General features: G+C 50.0%; 1 pseudogene; it reads left to right on the forward strand.

The window, feature by feature from the left end:
- Nucleotides 1-2,282: 2,282 nt before the first annotated feature.
- On the forward strand, nt 2,283-16,532 carry LOC149338858 (uncharacterized; annotated as a pseudogene).
- Nucleotides 16,533-27,347: the final 10,815 nt, after the last annotated feature.

Here is a 27,347-nt window from a genome sequence, read left to right on the forward strand (position 1 = left end):
AGAGACGACCTTGATCTCACAGTGCCGACAGTCAGAGCCAAAGAATAAACGCTGCTGTAGAAGAGTAAACATTACATCCACTAAGAACGAATATTGTACAAAACATAATTTGCGCAGAAGCGTACCGGCGCGAAAAGACGGAGACAAACACACACAAGACAGGACTTTCGCCAACTTTCGTGTTAATTGTTCGGAAGAGCTAGTTTATAACCACGCGAGCCAAAGATACAAGCAAAACGGTAAAAGAAAAAAAGATAAAAAGTGGCTTATGAAAAGATATACTTGCCAAAACAACCGAAGCAGTACAACGTTTGCAATAATCCACTAAAAAAACTAATCTTCTTCTGACAGCGAACCAGATGTCTTACTCACGCAGATAGGCCCTCTTTGCTGGATGTAATATGTTTCAATTATTTGATGTTCTAATCTGTCTTTGGACGTCGCAATGAATCATGTGTTTTCAAAACATGGACAGCATTTGCAGCTTTTGCTGTTAGTGGCCATGGAGGAAAAAAAAAACTAGGAGAGAGTGCGCTCAGCCTCTACAAGCCATCCTCCTCTGACGCCGCTGCCGAGGGCCCTTTTGCGCACTGACTCTTGGGAAATAGGCCCTCCTCCACAGTTACCAGACTTCCAACCAGCGGTGCTTTTTAGCCAACGTCCGTGCTCCGATGTAGCGCAGTAGCGCAGCGCCTGTCTTGCAGCTTTGGCGGAATGCGTACCGAGGTTGTCTGAAGGCTCCGCGTCTCAACACTTCTGTTGATTACACTCTTGAGTTTTTGGGTTCACTGTAGAAAACTGCAGGTAAACTTTTCATCAAAGGGTGCGGCCGCGACCTCGTCACTGTTCAACTGTGGTTCATAAAGAGAATGGAGAGGAATTCCTTTCGTCGTTATACACACATACGGAGCGTTTATTTCAGCGCATGCTGTAAGCGAAGAACTCGAGAGTAGGCGAAGAAAACGAGCCTCTAAATAAGGGCGCAGTGGCTTCCAGAGCGCTCACGGCGGACGGACGTGTTCGAGCGCTCCGGCGCGCTGCGCCAGATTCTATTTCTCGGGCAGCGGACTTCGGCCCGCCCATGGGCCCGCCTTTCTCCGCTATTCTCGAGGCACAAGTCGCGCCGAATAAGCTCGCGCACATACGCGGTTCCGACGTGAAATGCAACAGTGAAGTAGTTCTCTCTCTCTCGCTGACGAGAGAATGCCGGCGGCTTTGCGTCTGCCCCTGCGCGGGGTCTCCCGGCCACAACGCACAATCACTGACAAAAAGAAGTAAACGGCATGTATTACATAGCCGCGCGCACGTAGCGTCCTGTCTCGGCCTAATCGCGCGCGCGGCACACTGCACTAGCGGCCGGGGTGGGGCGCCCGGCCGCGTATACCGTTCGAGGTAACACCCACGTAGCGTTCGTGTCACGCGTGCACTACATGGCGAAGATCAAGCGGGAAGTCAATTCCGCCTGCTCGACGCAGGCGGCGGCGAGCAGTTTGTGCTCACCACGGAGCCGTCAGTGAACACAAGCAGAAGGTCGCGTAGTTGCTCGTAGAACGAGAGAGCGAAACCGAAACCGAAATCCGGCTAAGAGCTACCGCTGCCTTGTCACGTGAGGGCCTTTTTTCCATGATGCTTTCCACTATATTTTTTATGACTAGGCTTCAAGATTGTGACGTCATGCTCCCTCCTAGTTTTTTCTTCCTCCATGTTAGTGGTCGTATGACTGCCGTAATCATTTTTTATCGTTATCTTGTGCTGCCTGACTCTTTCGTTGAGGCACTGAGCAGTCCGGCTGATATATTCGTGGCCGCTGCTTAGAGGTACCACACACACAATATCAGCTGTGCACTCAGTGGCGAGAATGTGGTGATTCTTTTTGCATTGCTTAACACGCCTTTCTTTTTTAAAGGTGCAAATGCGCTACTGCTTGCACAAAACATATAGCACTGCATTGATTTTATATTTCTTGGCCAATTTCTTCAAATTGTGCGATAGCCGATGAATACAGGAAATCACAACTATCGTTTGTTTTTGATTTTCTTTGTTCTTTTGACCGTGATCACCCTTCAACGTTGGCTTGCGCTTCTTGAGAAGGTTCTCACAAATACTTGTGGATCGGTGTTTTGGGTACCCAGCTTGGTGAATGCGTTCTGTTTGCGCATCAAAGCTGTGTGCCATCTCATAATCACAAGATTTTTTCAGGACTGCATTCAGGCATGTCGCAAAGATTCCTCGCTTGACTAGCTTGGAATGTGCGCATGATCTGAGGTTTAGAACCAACATACATGGCCATCCTGCTTAAGCACAAGTTGCAAATCAAGACACTGCAGGCTATGATTGTGGGCAACTTCTTTCCTGAAAAGAATCCAATTAGATTCGCTGCTGCAATTGGTGACTATGTTTTTAGGAATGGTTCTTAGTTTCGAACATACATGATTGTTGAGCACAATTAGATAGTGATCTACTTACCTGAATATCATACCAACGTTTGAGATCAATCAAAGCCGGTAATTAACACGTTTGTCAACACACGATAAAAATATGTCACTAAAAATAGGGGCAAGAGACTACCCAATGCAAACGGTAGGACTCTGAACATAAAACTGATGGTTGAATAAAACAAGAGTCGATGAAAGGTAAAATTCTAAAAGTGTTAAAATGTCATCACAGCTAATGCCTGTTTCATCCTGGAAAAGCAGTCCACATTTGCGAACTTGTGTGTGTTTTGCTCCGTCTTTTCGCGCCAGTACGCTTTTGAGTAAATTATGCTACGCTACAACCGAATAACTCAAACGGACGACGTGCTGCAACAATGCAAAAGTACGCTTAGGGCACAGAACAGTTGTACCCGTGAAGTATCGATAAAGAGTCACCAGACTGTTCCAGTGCACACATATGCCTCTGAGCAAAAAACCACTCAAAGTACGTTCAGATAAAAATGCACGCTTCTGAAAGATATATTTGCAAGAGCATGTTTCATGCCGCTATTAGAAATTTAAATACACTGAATGTGAAGCCATCTCAGAATTCTCACCAGCTATGTTCTCGGCCGCTTCCAGCTGCCTTTTCAAGGTTTCATTCTCATTTTTCAGCCAGGCAATTTCTGCCTGATGTTCCCCAAGTTGCTGCGCAGCTGATCTGCAGCATGTATATTTCGGAAATCGTTAAACAGCATGAGAATTATAGAAATTTAGACCGGTATAAAAGTTGAAGCCTACCCTTGTGTACTTTCAACCACTGCTGTTTGTAGCGTAGATGCCAGCTGTCTTCAATATTGAACGAAAGTTTTGTTTTTGTTATGCTTACAACAATTTGCTGTATGGCCCCTTATAACTGAATAGCACTCATTTCAGGTGTTTTAATGTCAGACAAAAAGCATACCGCGATAACTACTGTGAGCTTTTTAGATAAATACGTTTTCCCCGCTTAATCGCGCCTGACCCAATTGAAAACCGCCTGGACCCCACCCCATGATCGCGTACGCTACCGAGCGCACGCCGACCACGGCGGGCCTTCCTGTGTTGGAACAAAGGATTGACACTCTGGCTGACACAAACAAGGCATTTATTGCTACAACGAAAATAACGCCCGTTACCAACAAACTACGCCAGTTACCAACACGAGCACGGTTACGAGCGAATGTTCGCCGACGTTAAGGCAGGGGCTACTCCACGGTTGGACGGGAGGAGATTCTGGAGAGCGTTCCTCCCCACGAGGCTTCGCCATTCACTTCGCCGGCGAAGAGCGGAGCGTCGCGCGTGAACGTCAGCGCGCGTCCCCCTTCCCGAGCCGAAGAGGGCCGTCTCCCCCGCGCGCGCGGAGCAATTACTCCATCCGTGGTGCTTGTGTTCCTGCGACACCGGCGCCCTCCCTTGCTAGTTAAGGCAACTAAATAGGCTTGGAAGGGTGCATCGCGGAGAAGCCAACCAGAGGGAGTAGAGACGCGTCTCCATATCCCCCCCCCCCCCCCGCCCCAGCCTTAAATAGACCCACGCGCCTGCAAGTACATGCTATGGAGGCTTCTCCTGGTCTTCATGTCCTTGAGGCAGATTTTGCAGGTCTTGCACAAATTAATTCATGCCCCTCAGCCACCTTTATCGCACCTGCAACGACCCTCTTGTTCATTAACCAGATCGCACAATAACCTCAGCTACACGCGCATTTATGGCACTACTCACGCCTTTAACTTTTTTCCGCTCCCACGTGCTATATGTGTATGGAATGATCATACAAACTGCATTGCATCGCAGCGCAACCACGGCACGTTTCATAATCATCTGGTCAAACATTATATCGATAACACCTAGGACGTCTTCTCTGCCCGAGTCATGCCTGTTTTTTTTTTGTTTTTTTTTTTGTCACGCCCTGTTTATCAGCCCATTTGCCTTCCTGTGTATTTGCTCATGTTTTTTTTCCGTCACTATTATGCCGTATTTATATTCTATTTTTTTATGCAATGTTTTTCTGCATGTATTTTGTACTGTCGTGATAATTTGTAATCAGCTTTTAGAACGTAACAGTGTTTGTTTCTACGCATTTTTGGTTTTTTCTAGCTACTGTTGCACATATATATTGCTCCCCCCTTACACAATGCCTCCCTGGAGGCCTGTAAGGTATCTGTAAATAAATAAATAAATAAATAAATAAATAAACTATCGCTATTACTTATATTACTCCCCGCCGCGATGGCTCAGTGATTACGGCGCTCGGCTGCTGTATAAAAATATGTAGAACTTTTCGGCTACTTTAACTATCTTTTTCCTGTTGCTACTGACATCAACCTGTTCGTCCCTTAACGCACACATCTGATTTTTGGCTGTGCCTAGTTTCCATTTCACCGCTTTTAGGCTACCTCCGTTTTTTAGAGCATGCTCGATTCTATCCATATTAAACTTTCTTACGTCAGTTAACCTGCGCTTATTGATTAACTTTTATAGCTCTGGCAGTTATACTCTGTCAGTTGGGATTTGTTTCTTTCAATCTTTGACGTTTCTCAATGAGATCTTTGGTCTCCTCTTCGAAATAGTAGAAAGCATCTATAAAGACGTGGCATTGGTAATGAGCAAAGCGAAAACATTGGGCAGTGTACAGATGGGTGACTTCCATGTCAAGGTAGGAAAGAAGCAGGCTGGAGACCAAGCATTAGGAGACATGGCAGAGGCTCCAAGAATAGCAGGTTGGAGTTATTAGTACAGTTCACAGAGAGGAATAATTTAAGGCCATATAATGTTTTCGCATTAACAGAGGCAAGCAGCATCCTTTCCGTGAACGGTGACGCCGCGTAGACTAGCCAGTGGCACGGCATAACAGCGTCTGTAACACAGCTATGCGCCTAATTTCTAAACACCTCTCTCTGTAAAAGCGGCATGCTACGCTGAGGCCTTGCGGATGATCGCTCATTTATGTGGGATATTGCAGATGCGGTGCTTCAGTATCGGCCACAAACTAGTCTATCATGCGGGATTTGATTATTGCAACCCTTCGTTATGTGACCTCAACCAGGTAAAAAAGTAGGAGTTGGATGTGAACGGATAAGAGATCCATTAGCATCAACCCTAGGCGGCTACTTCTGGCGTAACATTGTCCTGAGATTGATATGATGCTGCGTTATAGAGATCTATAAATACTTGTTCTATAAATAAATAAAATTCGGTAAAAAAAGAAGTTCTATAAATAGAACACTGGTGCATTGTAATAAATAACATGCCTGGAAACGTATTTTGCTTTAATAGATAAGTATCCATTTCGTTCGCGCAGCCTGCAGGGGGAATCCTCCATTTATTCCTCTTTTGCTACCCTTTTTACGCTAAAATCAGAGGCAACTTTTTACAACGCTTTTTAGGCGCGCGTTTTGGTTTAGGCAGCATGCTCAGATGGTTATTGACGAAAATCACCTTGGAAGTGTTTCTGAGGAAAACTGTTACGCATACCCAAACATTCTGGCGATATGCCTTTGGGACGTCGGAATTGGGATTTGGGCTACTGCAATGCATCTGTGGAGCCACCTAGTTTAAAAATATAACGGGAGGTTAAAATGGCCAAATGAGGCCGGAATAGTTTCCTTTTTATTTCTTCCATGCTTGATGGGTTTTTATGCAAGAAAGTTTCAAGGTTGTCAATAAAAATATTCACGCTACGACATAAGAGTGTATCCTGTGGTGGTATGCCCCTACAGATATCAGCACAGGATTTCAATCGCTTTCCTGCCTCTAGGTGGCGCAACTGTGAGAAAAAGAAGCAGTACTGGCGCATCCGGGCGCCGTTTTACGGGGGCACAGCAGTCTCGAGAACAGCTCTCTAAGCACATCTCTCAGTGCTGGTCGCTGTAGAAGAAAACGCACAATGGTAAGACTTCTTCGCCGGTCGAGACAAAATGCTCGAGCGGTCGAGACAAAATGCTTGCTCATGTTGCAGAATATGCCTGTATTAATTTGGGCCGTATGGTACTCCAAATAAAAAGTCTGGCTGCCGCAGCAGCAACCCTGCGGTAGCTCCTTTATCAGTCAATCATTTCGTGGAAGCGGACTTGCACTAATAGGAATATATTTGGGACTTGCTTCTAGTTGAAGGCCCAGCATAACATGGATTTGTAGGGTACCATGTGAACATTTGTCAAACATTCTGCAGTCGTTTGTACTGTCACATTATTGCCGAATGCGCGCAAATGTTTCGTCGCCTTTGATGACGCCACAGTGATTAGACTTACTTGTTAACATTAATTGCAGCTGTTCTCAATGTCTTTACGAAGCAAGAACGGCACGGCCTGGATCCAAATTGCCAGCATAGCTGTGATAAACGGTATCAGCGGGAGTAGACAGTACGTTATGGAAGGAGGGAAGAGGAGGGATATAAAGGACATGACATTGCTGCGGCAAAGTAACTGCGGCTGTTAGTCAATCTACTTTCTCAATTTGCTGCTATTCGTTGTGACAGTTCTGCCACGATGGATCTATCACAGCAGAGTTTGCAAGTGGCTTGAAGTAGACGAAGTTAAGGGTGCTTGTTGCCTCGAACTACAGCGGTGCAACCTTGCACCAGCGTTCTCTCTGAAACTCAGCTCTTATACGTAGCCCTTATTAATTACTGAACGAATGCCGCTTCGAATGTGCCGAAGACGCACGAGTAATATAAGTTTGGTTGGTTTATTGGGGCTTAACGTCCCAAAGCAACTCAGACTATGAGGGACGCCGTAGTGAAGGGCTCCGGAAATTTCGACCGCCTGGGGTTCTTTAACGTGCACTCACATCGCTCAGCACACGGGCTTCTAGGATTTTGCCTTCATCGAAATTCAGCCGCTGCGGCCGGAATCGAACCCGCGTCCTTCGGGTCAGCAGCCGAGCGCCGTAACCACTGAGCCATCGCGGCGGGGAGTAATGTAAGTAATAGTGATAGTTGTCACATATTCTGACAGAAGTGGTACCTAGAATTGCTATGGAAGTACTTGTTTTGCTGCGACTTCATTTAGGCGCCAAGGTCGAAGCTGATTGACGGTATTCGCTAGAGTATGGTAGAACACGATATCTCTGCATGTCTACCCGATTTGTCTACATAGATGATACAGCTTTTCATTTGTCTGTTTGCTACTGCAGCAGCAGAACAAGAAGAGCCTCTCCACGGCCTCCGATCTCGTACCGCTGACTGCTAGAGACGAGGAAGAGATGCCGCTTACCGAGTGCCCGTAAGCCGCCCTTGCCCTAAAGGACGAACCTTCGGCTACGGGCGCCATCTATGGGGATCGGCGAGCTGATTCGCTGGAGGTGATTTCCAACAAGCTTGAGGAAAGGCGAAGTCAGCTTTCGCGCACTTTTTCATCGCCCAGTCTGAGCCCGGACGACTGCACGCACGCGTTCTCGCGCAGTACGAGTGGACTTTCAGCAAATCCGAAGCGGCGGCGCTGGTGAGTCGGGATCCAAGCGAAATATATTGATTTGAATTATTTTTACGCCCTACGTTAAGTAGATTAAAGATGAATGGGAGCCTTGCATTCGCTTTAGGGAATTTAAAGTATCTAATGAGACAACACGCCGGAAGCCGATAGTCATAGCAACCAAGCAGCATAGTGGATGTGTTTTTTTGTCAATTTGTTGTGCTGACTAATTAGAAATTAATAGTGGGATGATTTGATGCCGTAAAGACAATGGATAGCAAAGCAGAACAAAAAACAACCATGGGGCTCCCATAGGGTCCGAATCCACGACATGCAAATTTCCGTCTGGTGCTCTACGAACCGAACTACGGCGACGGCTGTTTTATATTCTGCTGGCGGGGGTATTTACACGTAGAATAATCGAACTTTGAGAGTGTTCATCAGCGCCACTCTCGTCTATGAGGGAGGGTGTAGTGCGTCCTGTATTAACGAACACCTATTTTGCCTTTCCTTTCTGCTGAATAGCTTAACGACTGCCTCGAATCTGGCAGCCTTGACGCCACTGCTTCGGTCCTGGAATTTTCAATAAATTATCTTTAAAATAATTACAGTATATTCTCCCATTGATTAAGGCCACAAATTATTTTCAAAAAATCCAACATGCTTCTTACTTTCGGTGACTGCTGGCTTCCGTCATGTATGTCGTAACGAGTCCCTCTTTTTCCCATGCCTTGTGTGCTCAGTACTTAACGAGGGCCTCTATTCTGGCATTCTTGATGCCAAAGGTATGAGAAGGTGGTTCTCGCACAGCTTCCGCCCTTACCGGTCGATCACCCGCCTACGTGGCACTCGCGATATTACAGGACGTACTATGTCCGCCGCTATGAAAGCCTGTGGCGTTGGTGAACATTCTCAAGGTTCGGTTAAACCGCACGTAAATACCCCCGAAAGCAGAAAATTGGGCAGTCGTCGCCGTAGTTCGGTGGGTAGAGTACTGGACGCTAAATTCCGAGGTCGTGGTTTCTGAGGCCACCGGCGAAATGTGGTTGTTTTTTCTTGTGCTTTGTTTTCACTTTTTTATAAGGTATCAAATACTTACGCCATATATTTTTAATTAATCAGCACAACAAGTTGAAAAAAATAACATCCTCTATTCTTGTTTGCGGTGACTATTTGCTTTCGTCATGTATGTCGTAACGAGCCCCTGTTTTCCCATCCGTTGTCTGATCATGAGACAAGTACTTATTTTAAAACACAAAGAACATGGTTTCAAGAACATGGTTTGCTTAAAAATAATAGAGAAAGAAAACATAAGCAATTTTATTTGTGCCTAAGAACAAACGCTTGGCCTCTAGTCGTGAGCTAAAATTGGGACGAAATGAAATAGATATCGTTAAAGAACATAAAATACTTGGTGTCATATTCTCTAGTACGATGACATATTGCAGTCATGTTGAGCAAATGGCTAAAAAGCTCTCATCTGCTGTAGGTGCCTTATTTCGAACCCGTGACCTCCTCCCGATGTCCATTAGACTACAAGTTTACCACGCACTGTTCCGTTCACACCTTAACTATTGCGCACTAGTATGGGGAATGACTACAAAAAAAAAAAACGTCGGTACACTTCTTCGTCTAGAAAAAAAAGCCACGCGTTGCATAAACAATGTGCCATATTACATCCTTCAGCCGCGCTATTTCGTCAGCATCATGTCATTAATATTGAGTCTCTTTATAGTTACCGCTTCCTCTACCACTTTTATTTTGCTAACGAAATGTATAAAGAATTCCTTCTCTCACTCTCAGGTGCAACGTTGCGCTGTAATATTTCGAAAACACGTGCCCCTGAAAAATGGTTGATTCCACACCACCGAACTAATTACCTTCTCCAGTCATTAAGCTATACAGTGCCAGTGTTACTAAATCAGATCAGTCTATCTAGCTTTAATAAGGCTGGAATAACCCGTAAGATTTTGCGTTCAATGTTTCTGGAGTGACCCGTGTTTGCTGTTTCTGGCGTAAAATGGTAACTTCCTCAATAAAAACATACACATGGTAGTTTAACCTCTCATATGTGCAATTATCGTTTTTTTTTTGCAGTTTTATGTGCATGTTAACCCTGGCTTTTGTATAACATCTCAATATCTTTTTTGATTAATTTACTTCACCTCTTATTTTTGAAAATCTGTGATAAAATGTGACCGTGATAAAATGTGTGTGACCGTGTGTAATAGCAATCGGTATCTTGTGTGTAATTTTTATTGTACCGCTGTCACTGCTGTCTGCCGCCGGCTTCCAGGCCTCGTCAAGCTGTTACTACAGCTTTTTTCCTGGGAGACCGTCAACATTGTAAAAATGTTGAAAATAAAGGTGATTTGATTTGGTTTGAAAAGAGTAAAAATAGACCATATTAAGAAACCAACCCTGGGTAACACATTGCAAGCAGCCGCATGGCTCACAAAACTGTTAGGCGTCGGCATTTACAAGCTCTGATCGGAAGCCCTACTTTTAGATTTCAAATCAGGAGTGGATAAAAATTGTTACAATGGCAATAAATAATTTTTATAGAATTTTGCTCATTACATCCAAGCAGTGGGCTTTTCGATATGCCTCATTAAAGAGTCTCGACATAACTGAGAGCTGTGCTTTGAACGTACACGAAAAGGCCGACGCATGTTTTTTTTTTCTCTGAGAGCGGGGGGGGGGGGGGGGGGATATCGGCAGCGAAACGCCGCAAGAGCAGTTGAGCTGTACACCACGACTACCTGCGAATTTCATTGATATCGTGAGGCTACTTTCTTTTCGGTCGCAATTTTTGGCTAAGGTTCTAGCTTTTCCATTGCTTTTATGCAACAGAGTCTTTTTTTGGCCAAAACCTTTTTGAAGCTTGCTCAGATTTTTCAAGGAACCTGAGACAAAAGTGGTCATCAAAATGAAGTGCCTGGAACTCACATTGATATAGGGCGAGGAGGGTGGATACAAGGTGAATTAGGACCTTCTGTGTCTCATTCCACAGTTGCATTCCTGGCCGAAGAAACCTTTAGGCCAGCCGCGGTCGCTTGGTGGCTGTAGTGTTTCGTTGTTTAGCCCAAGGTCGACGTTTTACAACGGCGACATATTGCGAGCACGCCGATGTGTGTGCTTTGCCAGGCATGCATAACATCTTTCAGCAACTAGTAGACGCGCACCTTCAGACGCAGACTTGCCGCGAGCGCAATTGGTAGGCATAAAGTCGCTTACCTTCGCATCAAAATTCCTGCTAATCAGTCATCCCTTATCGCCATTCCTCGATACATTCATACCCCCTCGTTGTTAAACCCCTTCCTCAGAACGTTCATCCCCATACCACATCCTTCGTCGCACTGCTCGCGCTATGGCCCTTCGCAAGTATTACGGACAAGCCGAGGACGCCATTTGGGTAGACGCCGCGTGCACAACGCATGAAGCTGTAGCAGTTGGCTACCATCTAGCCCTAGCACAGTTCCTCCCACACCGCCTTCCCTCGGGCTCTACGCCTGAGGAGGCAGAGGAAACCGCCATCGCCCTAGCCTTTCTACATTCCAATGCAAACTACATCTTTAGCGACTGGAAAACGGCTCTGTTCAACGCCGTGAGAGGCAGGATTCAAGCCCCTGCTTGGGAGTTGTTGAACAATCTCGCCAAAAACTTACCACGCAGGGTAGAGCTCCAGTGGGAGCCGGCTCACTCAGGGAATCCAGGAAACGAGCCTGCCGATAAATTGGCCCGGGGTTTGATTTGCCTGGCTCAGCACAGCCTCGATCCGGGATTCTCGAGAGAACGGGCGCACACCTCTGCAGAGCTCACGCAAATGCCCCGCTTGGACCGTCGGTCTTACCCTCCTCCACACCCCTCCCTTACCCACTCCCGACAGATCCTCTGGAGACGCCTCCAGACCCCCTCTCTCTCATCCCCTCAGCTGCTATCTCACTACTGTGGCTCTTCCCCTGCATGCTCCCTGTGCGGCGACCCTCACGCCACACTCTCCCACATCCTTTTCGGCTGCCCTGCTGATCCTCCCCCGCAGGGACAGCCTGCGTTATCAAGTTGGGAGGACTGCGAGGTCGTGCTCTCGTCTCTGGACCCGACATCGGAGCTTGCTGCAGTGATTCGGGGTGCCGAGGTCATGAACAAACACCAAATGAACGTTTCGAAGTACAGTGCGGACCGTGCGGTGGTCCAGGGACCCAAGGGGTGTCAACACACTTGCCTTAATAAAGTTTTTTCTCTCTTTCTCGCCATGGCAGTGAACGTTGAAGAAACTCAGGTGACCGAAATTTATCCGGCGACCTCGAGGACGGCCTCCCAAAGAGATTTTGGACGTTAAACTTAGCATACCTTACCATATCATACCATATTTTACCTTACCACACCTTTCTTTGCCATATCATTCGTACCCTACTATACCGTAATACCATATCATACGACACCGCATCGTACTATACTCCACCATTCCATTCCTTAGCATGTCATACCATGCCATCCATACCATACCGTAATGCCGTATCATTCTGCTCCGAATCACTCCTTACACCATACCGTCCACACCGTACCGGTTGTTATGGTTTATGGGGTTTAACGTCCAGGGGGACGCTGTAGTGGAGGGCTCCGGAAAATTTCAACCATAGGGGGTTCTTTAGCGTGCACTGACATCGCATAGTACGCGAGCGTTTAAAATTTCGTCTTCATTGAAATGCGACCACCGGGGCCGGGATCTAACCCGCGTATTTCGCGTCAGCAACCCGGCACCATAACCACTGGGCCACCTCGGCAGCTCATCAACACTGTACTATCAGCAAGAAATGAAACGTGAAAGAGAAAACTGACCAACTAACAACAATACAAGAAGCTCTGAGCCAGGAGAAGCTCAATACTAGCACAGGTTATTTTAAGTTCGAAGGCGCGAAAACTGTTCTTCAGAAGTGTTATTTCACCTAGCTTGTATTACTTTTCTAGGAGCTAATAAGTTGGTGTTTTTGTGTTTCCACCTCAGTTTTCTTTGCGTTTCATTCGTTGCTGACAGTAGCATGCTAATAGCTTAGGTACTGAGAATAGTGCCAAAGCGCATACATGCTATCAGCCAAGAAAATGGATGGAGTGTTGCAAACTACAGCTCATAGTGCCGGAGTCCAACTGTTCTTGTGGGGACAAACTGCGGCTTATGGGCCTTTGAAGCTAGTTTCACGGAGTAAAGGCTGTTACTCTTGTGACCTATTGGTGTAGAAGTATTTACTCTATATAAGGGGTACAACCCATGCCACATTTGTTTCTTTCTGGCTTAGGCTATATCCAGGCCACTGCGTCATCGCAGGTCTCCCATGTGGCTCGTGAGACTGTCTATCCTCATTGTGGCGCTCACAGCAGTCGGCGTCTTGGCCCTGGTGTTCACGCTGCATTCCGGGGAGACAGGCAGCGAGGAAAGCACTGACGGTCGTTACTCGGACATTGGTAAACACGGCACTGCCAGCGACAGGAAAGCTGCAACTCCTGGCCGTGGTACCACAGTTTCAAGTGGAAACCGCCATGACTTGCTGAGGTCCAGAACAGCTGTCCATCCGCAACAAGCAGAAGCGGTGCCTGTATCTATCGCCCACAGCGACGAACAACGCAGGCCTTTGGCCAACGCAAGCGGGCTGGCTAGTTCGCGTGCTCCCATTCCGGTACGTGTTGTCTGGTGGAACGAAGAAGGCTTCGGACTTGGACGACCAGGATATTTTCCATTCTCCGGGCTGGTCCTCGCTTCAAAACAGGATGAAGGTCGCCAGCGGGTTCATTCTGCTCCACTTCAGAACAAGTCAACCCCTGTCGTGAAAAGCGGCATGAATGGTACTTTCACCTCTTCTCCGGATACGACGAGGATGGAAGACAAGTATGCGGAAAAAACATGGTAGCTGAAGGAGGGGAAGCACCGATGAAGAATTCAGCCCTTCGCTTGCTCCCAGATATTTGAGGCGATATGGCTTTGGTTTGAACAAATTGCCGACGCATCAAAAATTTTGCCTGATGAGACTGTGGGCGATAGATAGGCTGGGCATTAGAACTATTTTTCTACCTTATGTCCAACGGCAATTTTATAAATAGCAATGTGTTGTAGTTTGTGGCTAAATCTTCTTTCATACACGGACTGCTGCTATTGCTGCCATGCTGACATTCTAAAGCTTTTTGAGCACAAAATAAATTTCAGACTGCTTGCGGAGTTTCATATGCAATGTAAAATAAATGAGGTTCTTGGTTTTGATAAGTGCACTACCTTATTTATATGTGATGGCGCTAGCGTGCATTTCTTTACTCTATGATATAGTGTGTTAAGCGTTTTAAGATTTAAGCAAGTAACAATAGGGTGAGCACGTTCCATAGAAAGCGCGCGGGAGAATGATGACACACTTCCACATTCAACAGCATCAGCAGCTAGGGCATTCCAGTGGCGAGCCGTTATTGGAAAGATTCATTCTTCAAAAGTATTGTAAGGCAAAAGCCTTTAATGCCTCATCATTGTCGACAGAAGGTTGTAAGCAGAGGTGTCACGCATTTCTAGTCAGATCAGAAAAAAAATCTTTCTGCACGATAGGATTCTAACCACCATCCTTCCGTTCCGCAGCGGAGCCTGATAATGGCTAAGCTACTTCCTGCTAACACATGTAGTGCACACATATGTATGCGAGCTTCCTATCCTGTATTAGCAATTATCTTGCTTAGGTGTGCCAGCTTATTTTTTAGCCAGCCGCGAAGAGGGAGGTATGAGGGCGAGGTAATATCGTTCTCCCTTTTGTGGAGGGCGCTTTGGAGGTCGTGGTGCTGATTGTCCTTATAGGTTTCAGTGCATTTTGGCGAAGCAGCTTGAGCCATGACAGCTTCCCTACCTGCCAATATACGCCATACATGGAAAGAAGAATAACGTAGGGATTTGCCGATTCTGAATTTTTGGTTACTCAGTTGTGTTTTCTTGCGCTGTTCCGATTTGTGAGAGTTCAGGAAAGGAGCACCTTATGCTCTCGCCTAAAGCTGGTTGAAGCACGTGAAGATCGGTAATGAACGAAAGAGAAAACCTAGATGGGACACTTAAGCTCCGCCTTAAGGTTATGAAGTGACAGTGTTAACAGGTTCCTTAAGGGGCTTCGGTCCCATTTTGCGTATCACTTCGCAGACAAGGGTGATGTCCACTCTTTCGCCATCACATAACACTTGACCTGTCTCAAAGAGTACAGAGAGATAGTGTTAGAGAATCCTCCCATGCAAGTCCTCCTCCTTTGTCCCCGATGTTCTGGCAGCATGCCCATAAACGCTGACTTGGTGATTCTTAACTGCATTCGTACATCGCCGAGAGTCCTCGTACCACTACTGGCGCCGCAGTTAAGGCATGGGTCAATGCACCGGCAGGTGGCTGGTTCAAACACAGCCACATATGGGGCTTGTGGGACCCACGTTGGCCGGAAACCAATCAATCACATAGCTACCAGCTGCCATGGTGGGCAGTTTTCTCACAGTCCAGCTGGCCGGTTTCCACCTGCTACGGTGGGCAGGTTATGACGATATCACAAGGTCACATAACCTATGGGGCAGATGGGCCACCTGCTTTGGGAATTTTTCGTTCTCGCCGCCGCCGCTGCCGCCGAGGACGACAATGACGACATAGTTTCCGCTGAACAAGACTCATTTCGGTATCGCGTTAAAAGCTAGTATTCGCCCCTATCTCAGAGCAGGAGTCACCACTGTACAGTCGAGCCCACTTATAACAGCCGCACTTATACGAATGCTGTGCAGCCTACCGTCAAAGTTTATATTAGGGCTACGGCACTCCGCCTCAGATAAAACCAACAACCGTGGCCGCACGCCTCGGCTATAAGGAACAACGATCCGGCGCAAACTCGTCTCCGCATTCGGAAAACGCACGCTACCCGATGCGCGGCGAGCAAAGAGCGTGTCGCAGCTAACGTGGGCCCCCCTCCCTTCCCTCCCCCCCCCCCCCCCCCCTCCTTGAAAAAAAGAAAGCGTCGACCCTCCATAAAGCAATATAAAAGGCGGCATTGACGCTGTATCTGTCCTCGCTTCGGCGAGCGCGGCTTCGGCCGCTTATCTGTTTTTTGAGCAGCGTCCGCTCCGGCGGACACAGTTGTTGCTGCGACGCGCGTCTTTTCTTTCCTCTTTCTCTTTCCTCTGATCTTTTACCTCTCCTCTATCTGCACGTGGCAGCGGTGGTGGCTTGGCTCGACCCAGTGGGCAGGCCCGTGCAATTTCCTTTTCATCCTTCTCTCAGTCACAACAACAGCACTTACCGCCGGACAAGCGCGCGCTCTGGCCGGCACTTCGGATACTGCGGCTCAGTAGCCAAACTAACCATCCCCCCCCCCCACTTCCGTTGGTTTTGAGGAAAGAAAGGAGCATAACTGGCTCCCTGGGTTAGTACGGTTCCCACCTAAATCCCGCTTTCAAGCACGTGGCCGTGGAGTTGTCGTTGTCGTCAAAAACTTATTAACGAACAGGTGAGTTTGGAGTACGGAGGCTCCGGGGCCTCCTCATGCCCCCACTCGACTCAAGCGTTTGTGTTGCTGCGGTCCATTAGGCTGGCAGCCCAGTCAGTAGAGATGGTCTGCACGACAGTGTCCCCGGAGCGCAGCAGGGTTTCGCGCTCCTTCCAAGTATTGAGAAGCTCTAGCCTACGGGGTTAAAGATCCGCCAGGCAAAATTCAAGGGGCACTTTGACTGTCCAATGTGCGTAGAGGCGAAAGCGTTTTCCGTACCTCTTTGACTGCCTCTGATGATGATGATATCTTTATTTTCAACCAGATAAGGAGGCCCCCAAATCCCTGTCCCCAACACGCAGACCTGGGTGACGGGGGCCGGGACCTGTGCGATTAGATGCAGGCGAAGCGGTCTTGATTCCTCGCGGCTTCTTCCGCCAGGCAGATTGCTTGTTGCTGTGGAACAGGGGCCTCGCTCCGCAGCAGCGCTTCCCAGGTTTATCTAGAATTTATATTTGCTTTAGCCACTGGGGAGCTAGCGCATTCCCAGATTTGCGGTCGAGGGTCCCTCTGCCCCACAGCGCTTGCACTGATCGTTTTCTTTGTTATCTCTCTGAACATGATATGCCCCGACCGGGTTTACGAAGTTCCCAGCTTGGAGGCACCGCCAGGCGGTTGCTTCCCTATTGTTTAGACTTTTATCCGGTGGTGGCCACAGTCTCCTCTTTAGTATATAGCTTTGACAATCTCCGTATAATTTTGCAGACGCTCGTCCACGTTCCGGCAGTCGGGCGGCTCCACAGCTACCCGGAAGTAGAGAGCTCTGTCTAACTCGTGAACCGCGTCGTTGCCAGGAACGGATGCGTGGGCGGGAGTCTAAATTAGGCTAATATTTGTGCTTAGCCGTCTACTGGCCAGAAGCCTTGCCGCTTTCGGCGAGACCCTACCCTTTCCAGAATTATAGATGGCCGTTTTGCTATGGCTAATTATAAAATTGGCTTCCGTTCCAACACAAGCGAGCGCTATCGCAACTTCTTCAGCTGTTTCCTCGTTGTGGCTTCCAATGGTGGCTGCCGACACGGGGGCACCGCGGCCATCGACCACTGAGGCGACCGCCGCACCCGACTTGCCGCGTCCACGTACGCAACTGACTTGCTGTCCGTCGGATTGAAGCGTCTGATTAGTGCTTCCGCTCTCTTCTCCCTCCTTTCAATGTTGAATATGGGATGCATGTTACGAAGGAGTGGAGGAATGATTAGAATTTCTAGGCAGTTTTGCGAATGCTCGATTTGGCTCGTAGTAAATAAATTGGTAAATTGGTAAATTGGTTTTTAGGAAAGGAAATGGCGCAGTATCTGTCTCACATATCTCGGCGGACACCTGAACCGCGCCGTAAGAGAAGGGAGGAAGGTGGGAGTGAAAGATGAGAGAGAGAAAGAGGTGCCGTAGTGGAGGTCTCCGGAAGAATTTCGACCACCTGGGGATCTTTAACGTGCACTGACATCGCACAGCACACGGGCGCCTCTTGCATTATGTCGCGAATCGGGGTGACGCGTCCCCGACTGGTGAAGGGGCAAGCTTTCACGTGCAGATTCGAAGAAAGGAACAAAGAAATCAAACAAAGCAAAACGAAGCCGTGTTTATATTTTAAAGGAAAGGGAGCCAATAGAAGAAGCGAAAACACTAAGGAAAACACACACTAGGCACGCGTAAAACACAACAGATAAAAAGGAGAGAGTTCACCGGCTACAAAGTGTCCCAGGTGGTGCGGGAATGCCTTGCAGGTATTACTGACGCGGGTTGGCGAATTGCGATGCGTCGCTGGCGTTGCGTTCAGGAAGGCGATGGTAGAGAGCCAGGAGATGAGGAACGGAGCTGGATACGGGAGACGCTGACGAACTCCTGTCAGCCGCCCCCAAGAACTGAGCAGCTGCAGCAGGAAAACTGTAGCCAGGTTCTGTTGACAGCGTTCCGCAAACACCGTAGGCTTGTGCAGCCTATCCCAGGAAGCCGTGGCAGCAAAGTGGCGATCGCAGTAAGCCTGCGTCGTAGATTCAAGAGGAGTCCACGGCAGCACAGACCCAAAGGCTGACGGCTGCCACCTCCATGCTTGAATGAGGCTTAATGGTCTTGCGTCGGTGATCCAAGGTCTCTGGCACCTCGAACCCAACGTCCGGCAGCTGCTACTTCCACGCTTAGACGACCAGACTTGTGCTACGGTGTCTTCCTCAACACCTCGGTTTGCTGACACGTAGCTCTACGCTCCTCGTGCCTGCCTGAAAATATCGAAGTCCGGGTACTGGGGCTCTTTATACATCAAGACAGATGGTCAGAAACAACATTGGCCAAACTCCGTCAGGTGGGGGACCAGGTGGGCCGCTTGGTCCGCCGGGTTTCTAACAAGCGCGGGGGGTTACGATGTAAGGACGCCTTGCGGCTGGCGCATGCATTTGTAACCAGTCGAATTCTATATTCGACTCCATACCTACACCTGCGGAAGCAAGACGAGGATTCACTCGAAGTCATCCTCCGCAAAATTATTAAGCGGGCTCTAGGCCTCCCCGTGACCACCTCCAACAAGCGCCTCCTGGGCCTAGGCATGGTGAACACATTTCGGGAGCTCCGGGAAGCCCACTTGACTAACCAATACACACGTCCCTCGAAGACATCGTCGGGTCGCCGCCTCCTTGCCCGGCTACACATCCAACATACCACTCTCATGGAAGAGCGCGTACGTATTCCATCCCAGTGGAGATGCGCCCTCCACGTGCGCCCTCTTCCCGCGAACATGAACCGTGAGGACCATAATGGCCGGCGCCTGGCGCGGGCGGAAGCCCTGGCCCGCCACTATGGATGGAAACCCGGCGTATTCTACGTGGATGCCTCAGGCCCCCACCATGGGGGATGGCACACAGCCGCAGTCGTCCACCAATCCAAAACAGTGAACGGCCTTACTTTCCGAGCCCGTGACATAACACACGCGGAGGAGGTCGCCATTGCGTTGGCTGCATCTGATTCCAATTCAAAAACAATTATTTCCGACTCGCGAGGAGGAGGAGGAGGAGGAGGAAAACTTTTATTTCTATTTACAGTGAGAGGTCGATGGGGCGAGCCGGAAGGGCCCGCCCCTTACAAACACTAGGAGGGATCCCTAGTCCGGGATCCCTGTAGCTTCCGCAGCGGCCCGGGCTCTGGCTACCAATGCCTGTTGGGCATGGAGTTCGGAGCAGCCGCGCAGGGCAGCTTCCCAGTCCTCTCGAGTGGGGTGGAGGTGGGGTGGGTAGGCAGGATTGGAAGGGCATGCCCACACCATGTGGTAGGTGTCCGAAAACTCCTCCTCACAGTGTGGGCACGCGCCCGAGAAAGAAGAATTGAAGTGCTTAAGTACTGCCGGGCACAGTACAGTATTGGTATAGAGGCGGAGAAGCCAGTGCTCCTCCACCCTGGTGAGGCCTTTACAGGGAGGGGGATAGAGACCATGAAAATTTTGATAAAGAGAGGTGATCTCTTTAAAGGTGATGGCCGGATTGAAATTGAATTCCGGATCAGGCTGCGGATGAGGCGACGCCCGGTGAGTAAGCGCGCGGGCGGCAGCGTCTGCTGCCTCGTTCCCCTCAAGACCCGCATGAGCCGGAGCCCACACGATGGTACGATGGGTCGGAAACCCTGTGTATTCGCATGCGTGGAGAATTTTGAAAGCACGGTCTGGAATATACCCTTGCTCAATATTGCGGCAGGCGCCCCTGGAGTCCGTAATAATGACTCGGGACTCTGGATCTGCGGCGGCCAGTGCAATGGCGATCTTTTCCGCAAATGTAATGTTTGGGGCACGGAAAGTAAGGCCCTGAACTGTAGTGTTTTGGTGGATGACGGCCGCCGTGTACCAACCCCCATGGTGTGGGCCGGCCGCATCCACATAGAAGACACCTGGCTTATGGCCATATTGTTGAGAAATAGCCTCCGCCCGCGCGAGACGGCGACCATCATGGGTGTCTGCAGTCATGTTCTTCGGAAGGGGTCGCACCTGGAGTGCAAAGCGCCAGGCTTCAGGGATGCGGACCCGTTCTTCTGTATGTGTTGCGTAGGATATGTGTAAGCGGGTCAGAAGGCGGCTCCCCGCAGGTGTTTTGCTTAGGCGCAAGTATTGATTGTTAAGATGAGCTTCTCGTAACTCCCCAAAGGTGTTGGTCATCCCCAGACCGAGGAGACGCTTGTTGGACGTCGTTATGGGGAGGTCGAGCGCTCTCTTATAAATCTTGCGGAGAACTACTTCTAAGGCATTCTCATCGCATTTGCGTAGGTGGAGGTAGGGAGCCGAATATAAAATCCGGCTGGTCACGAATGGGCATGTCGGAACGTCGAGCAGGGCTGGGTACCGTATCTAGCCTACCGCATTCTTCAAAACAGCGTCTACACCGGTGACCCCGCGCACCGGCGTATCGTTTGGGCTCCCGCTCACATGGGCCTTGAGGGAAATGAGGCAGCTGACGCCGCCGCCCGCGCGCTCTCTCACCGGACATTCCCCTCCGACCCTGACGATCAGGAACTCGAATTTATTCCAGCTTACACCTTCAAAGACATCGTTTTACTCTATCAATCTGGCCATGGTCTTTATCCCCGCCCGTGTAAAGGTCTGTCAAAGGCGGAGGAGCGGCTTCTGCTCCGCCTGTATACTAATACTTTGCTGTGCCCGGTAGCTCTGAAACACTTCGACCCTTCTTTCTCGGGCAGCTGTCCGCACTGTGCGGAGAAGTCTTCGGACATCTACCACATGGTGTGGGCCTGCCCCTCCAACCCTGCTATCCCCCCTCACCCCAACCCAACCCGGGAGGACTGGGAGGCGACCCTGCTCGGCTGCTCTGACCTGCAGGCCCAACGGGCCTTGGTCGCGCGAGCCTGGGCGGCGGCCGATGCCACTGGGGTCCCGAACTAGGGACCTCCACCTAGTATTTGTAAGGGCTGGCCCCCTCTGGGTCAGCTCGTTGTTGTTGTTGTTGTGACTGAGAGAAGGATGAAAAGGAAATTGCACGGGCCTGCTACTGGCTCGAGCCAAGCCACCACCGCTGCCACGTGCAGATAGAGGAGAGTTAAAAGATCAGAGGAAGGAGAGAGAGGAAAGGAAAGACGCGCGTCGCAGCAACAACTGCGTCCGCCGAAGCGGACGCTGCTCAAAAAAAAACAGATAAGCGGCCGAAGCCGCGCTCGCCGAAGCGAGAACAGATACGCCCGCCACTCTGGGTCAGCTCATGCATAACCTCCTGTATTATACCTGTACATAAATGTTTAACACCACCACACGTGCCTGCCTCGCGAACACCACTCGCACGCGCCCACGCGCAACGCGGGGCTGGCACGTACGGCGCTCCGCTGTCCGACGCACCACTGCCGACACGCCGCGTTCCAAAAATCCCTCACCAATGTGGTGTGCACATCACACACTATCTGTTTGCCAGCCTACAATTTCAAGTATTGCTCTGCCAGTGGTTGTTCGGCTTAATCTTTTGAGCTGTGAAATTCTGACAGCCTCCGCTATTTCGTCCCAGCTATTGTGCACTCCCATAGAGAGGAGCTTCTCTGTGGAGGTGCAAAGCGGTAAGCCCAGGGCCCTCTTTATGCGCCGTCGAATGAATGAGTCTAGTTTCTTCCTCTCCTCCGCCCTAATGTTTAAGAAAGGTGTGGCAGAACTCACGCGGCTTATTACGTATGCTTGGGTTAGCTTAAGCAAGCTTCTTTCCTTCAGGCCTCGTCCTTTCAGCGCGACCCTTCTAAATATGCCAAGAGCTTGCGTGGCAAATCCCTCGAGCATTTTGATGGCCCCATCGTTATATCCATTATCCTGAATAAATATCCCTAAGATTCTGATTTGATCTACCTTTGGAACTGCTTTCCCCACTATTTTAATGTCAAATTTACAGTTGTGCTTGCATCGGAGTTAGTTCGGGTTATAGACGAATAATTCTGATTTTTGCAGAGAGCATGAGAGACTGCTAATTAATGACGCTTAATCTTCGCCTTTAGGAGTGGAACGACACAGCGTGTTGTAGCGCTGCCAAGGAGTCCAAATAGCACCACTATCCGTTCGGCGTGATGCCTTGCCTTTTGAACGCAACGCTTTTTGAAGAAAGGAAATGGCACAGCAATTCTCTGTCATCTCGATGGACACCTGAACCGCACCGTACAGGAAGGGAGGAAGTGGGAGTGGAAGAAGAAAGAGAAAGACGGGCCGTAATGAAGAAAACGAAAATTGTATTTGAGGAACGGAAATTACGCAGTAACTGTCTCACATATCACAGTGGACGCTAGTCAAAAGCGTGAGACCTCTGCTGACATGCTGGCAAGCTGCTGCTGACAGCCTTCTGTCGACAACGATGAGGCATTAGTGGCTTTCGCCTTAATATGAAAGAAGATGGAGAGCAGGGATACGCGTAGCCCCAAGCCTGGTGTGGGGCGTTGAAATCTCCACCTAAAATCAGCGGTCACAGACCCGGAAACTCCAACGAGATGTGGCACTTCCATATGCCGAGACACCACACCGGACGTCACTTTCGTCAGGGGCCTAGAGAAATGCGCTTGGCACAACTCGGGCATCGACCTTGGCAGTGACCACTATATTATCCGAATTGATGCAGAGATACCAGGAAAGAGGCAAAGGGAGTTGAAGCTAATCGATTGGGACAAATTTCGTGCAGTACGGACGCAGCGATCCAACTCATCCGGAGAAACCACAAAGCAAACGATAACGAGCTGGACCAAGCAGCTCAAAGCCGATATCGTAGCCTCAGAACGAACGATTACCACGGACGTAATCGGGGTATGGGGATACCCCCGGGAGGACAGGCGTGGGAGGAAGCTTGCGGAACTTCTTTCCACACTTGGACTCACCCTGCACACTGACCCCGCCAACCCAACACGTGTCGGCAATTCCATTCAACAAGATACTTGCCCGGACCTCACATTTACACGCAACATACGACATGCCGACTGGCTGAATACAGAGGACACTCTAGGTAGTGATCACTGTATAATCAACACAACCATTTACATGCGTCCCCTGAAACTCCCACTAAAACAAGCTCGTATCCCTGACTGGACGACTTTCCGCACCTCTCTACCTATTGTAGACCCCCTCCAGTCGGGATACAACGCCTGGTCCAGATCGCTCACGTCTACACTCACACAACACGAACAGCAGATACAGCTCACAGAAACACAAACAGACGTGGACAACCACCTTCTCCACCTTTGGGAGGCCCGTCGCAGCCTCACGAAGCGATGGAAGAAACAGAAACATAACAGGCACCTAAAGAACCGCATCCTCGAACTCACACAACGCCAGCGGAATATGCTACTCAGCTAGCCGACACTAACTGGGTGGACCGGTGCAACGCGGCTGCTCGCCAGATGTCTGGCCGCAACACGTGGCGCCTGTTCCGCGCTCTCATCGATCCAATACAAACACGCACGGAAACCCAACGCCAATTACATAGGGCCTTGCACAACTTTACAGGAACGACAAAACAACTAGCGCACACGCTCAGGGATCGCTACCTGTGCACCACTAAGGACCCCCGGCAGGCGGCGTATTCGTATGCAGGCGAAGAGAACACGGAGCTGGACAAGCCGTTCCAGCTCCACGACCTCCGGGCGGCCTTGAGCAAAATGAAGCGGGGCACTGCACCCGGGCGCGACAAGGTTACGGTCAAGCTCTTGGCCAACCTTCCCGACGCAGCCTACGCCGCGCTCCTCAAATAGCATTTGGGACGGAGAGACTCCTCTCCCTCTCGATTGGAAATCGGCTCTCGTGACCTTTATTCCGAAGGCCGGCAAACCTATTGATGTGGAGAACCTTCGCCCCATCTCCCTCACGTCTTGTGTCGGCAAGCTGATAGAGACGATGGTGCGCGACAGACTGCCCGATTTTCTCGAAACACAGCACACTTTCGCGGACACCATGTTCGGTTTTCGCCCTCACAAGTCTGCACAGGATATACTTCTGCAGCTTCACCACGACATCTTAGATCCTGTCGAATGTCCCCACAACGACAAGGTGGTCCTGGCCTTGGATCTTAAAGGCGCATTCGACAACGTCAAACACGAAGTAATCCTGGACCACCTCAGTAACACCAACTGTGGCCACAAAACATTCAACTACATAAAACAATTTCTTACAGACCGTCAAGCCTACATACGCATACAAGATGCGGAACACGGGCCATACACCATCGGCTCGAGGGGAACACCTCAAGGCGCAGTCCTGTCTCCCCTCCTCTTCAATTTGGCAATGCTTCATCTTCCCTCCAAATTGTCCTCTTTGCCCGGGATACATCACGCTCTTTATGCGGATGACATTACAATCTGGGCCACGCAAGGTAACCTGGGCCACATGGAATCCTGCCTGCAAGCCGCGGCGACCCTAGCCGACGACTACGCGGCCTACTGCGGACTCCAGTGCGCCCCGTCTAAATCAGAATTTGTGCACATACGTCCCTCCCCTCGGGACACAATACCGCTTTGCATCAGTCTCCCCTCGGGACCGATCCGGGAGTCCAAGGAGATCCGCGTCCTTGGTCTCTTCATACACCACCAACGCAGAGTCGACACCACCCTAGCCAAACTTCGCACGGTGGGAGACCAGGTGGGCCGCATGGTCCGCCGGGTCTCCAACAAGCGGGGCGGATTACGAAGCAAGGATGCACTGCGGCTTGCCCATGCTTTCGTAACGAGTAGAATCCTCTACTCAACCCCCTACTCTCACCTGCGCAAACATGATGATGACCAACTGGAGGTCATCCACCGGAAAGTCATCAAGCGGGCTCTCGACCTCCCGGTCACCACGTCCAACCAGCGACTTCTGGCCTTGGGCGTGGTGAACACATTTCGGGAGCTTCGAGAGGCCCACTTAGTCAACCAATACACGCGTCTTGCACAGACCACGTCCGGTCGCCGCCTCTTGGACCGGCTACACATCAAACATGACTACCATATTGAGGAAAGGGAGAGAGTGCCAGAACCCTGGAGACGCGCCCTCCGGGTCCGACCCCTTCCCCGCAACATGTCCAGAGAAGACCATAGCGGTCGTCGCCAGGCGCGCGCGGAAGCGTTGGCGCGATACTATGGTAACCAACAACATGTGTATTACGTGGACGTTGCCGGCCCACACCACGGGGTGTGGTACACGGCCGCAGTCGTACACAACACAAACACAGTCAACGGGCTCACTTTCAAAGCCTACAGCGCAACACACGCGGAGGAGATTGCCATTGCTCTTGCTCTCACTACTCCCAAGTCGAAACACATCATCACCGACTCGCGAGCGGCCTGTCGGAACTACGAGTTGGGCTGGGCTCCCCCGCTTGCCTGGCGCATACTGGAATATAGCTGTCGATCTGAAGATCCAACTCCACGCAACCTGATTTGGGCCCCCGGTCACCAGGGACTCCAGGGAAACGAACAGGCCGATCAGGCCGCCCGCGCACTCTCTCCCCGGGCTATCTCCCTGTCCTTGGAAGGGTACTCCCAATCAGACAATCTGGCCATTACATTCAAACAAATCACCGATTACTACAAGGAGGAGCACCGGCGCTACCCGGCCCCTTGTAAGGGTCTGGATCGCGCTGACGAGCGCCTCCTCATCAAAATTCTTACTAACACTGTACTGTGCCCGGCGGTGCTTAAACATTTCAATACATCCTTTGATGGCGCGTGCCAGTTCTGTGGGGAGGTGGCTGACACCTTCCACATGGTTTGGGCGTGTCAGTCAAACCCATCTATCCCCCCCAACCCCAACCCCACCAGAGAGGACTGGGAGGCGGCACTGCTCGGCTGTCAGGACCTAAAGACCCAAAAGGCCTTGGTTCACCGGACGCGGGCGGCGTTGCTTGCCAATGGGGCCCCGGAATAATGGCTCCACCTAGTATTGTTAGGGGAAAGGGCCAATAGGGCCTACCCCAATCACCTCTCTGTAAATATTTATTGCATTATAAATGTTTTTCACCACCACCACCACGGACGTTAAGGTAGAGAGAATGGACAGTCGATTAGCGAATCTTCTCGAAGCCAACCATTCCATTCTAGCCAGGTGGAAGGGGCAACGTTTCAACAGAAGACTACAAAGGAAACTTGCCGAACTCAACAAGACCATTGAAGAATACTGCGTGGATCTCTCCAGACAACAATGGGACGAAGTCTGTAACTCCCTCAACGGCCAAATACGCAGAGGGAGTGGGTGGGGGCTTATAAAACACCTCCTCGACGAACACGGAACAAAGTCCAAAACTATGCAACGGACTAGGCTCAGTAAATTAGTACACTGCGCGAAGCAAACCACTGCTGCCGAAGTCCTTGTGGATGACCTTGCCAAACGGTACTTACCGCTTAAATCGGGGCTACCCAGTACCTTAGAAAGGGAGAACTATGACGGTGCCCCAAACTCGCAGCTAGATACGGACTTCACAGAAAGCGAAGTACACTTTGCAATTCACGAACTCAACAGTAACTCTGCAGCAGGCCCTGATGGTATCACAAATCGGGCTCTCCGAAATGTAGAGGACAGCTCGGTCACGTTCCTAACGCAACAAATCAACGAAGCCTGGAAAACTGGCCATCTTCCTGCCGAATGGAAACATGCAAACACGGTCCTCATCCCAAAACCAGGCAAGCCGCTGGGCCTACAAAACCTAAGGCCCATCCCACTAACGTCCTGCCTAGGAAAGCTAGCCGAACACGTCATACTTAATAGACTATCGGAATACGTAGAGGAAAAGGAGTACTTCCCCTCCAATATGATAGGCTACAGGCCTGGTCTCTCAACGCAAGACGCTATGCTACGAATCAAGAAAAGTATGTTGGATCGCCCCACACGAGACACCAAGGCGCTGCTGGGACTCGACGTGGAACAAGCTTTTGACAACATCCAGAATCAAGCCATTCTCAAAGCCATATCTGACCACAATCTCGGAACACGCTTCTACCGCTACGTCAAGGCATTTCTGGAGGATCGAACGGCCACT

This window comes from Amblyomma mixtum, chromosome 6, assembly GCF_055824585.1.
Source record: "Amblyomma mixtum isolate Tamu chromosome 6, ASM5582458v1, whole genome shotgun sequence".
NCBI lineage: Eukaryota > Metazoa > Arthropoda > Arachnida > Ixodida > Ixodidae > Amblyomma > Amblyomma mixtum.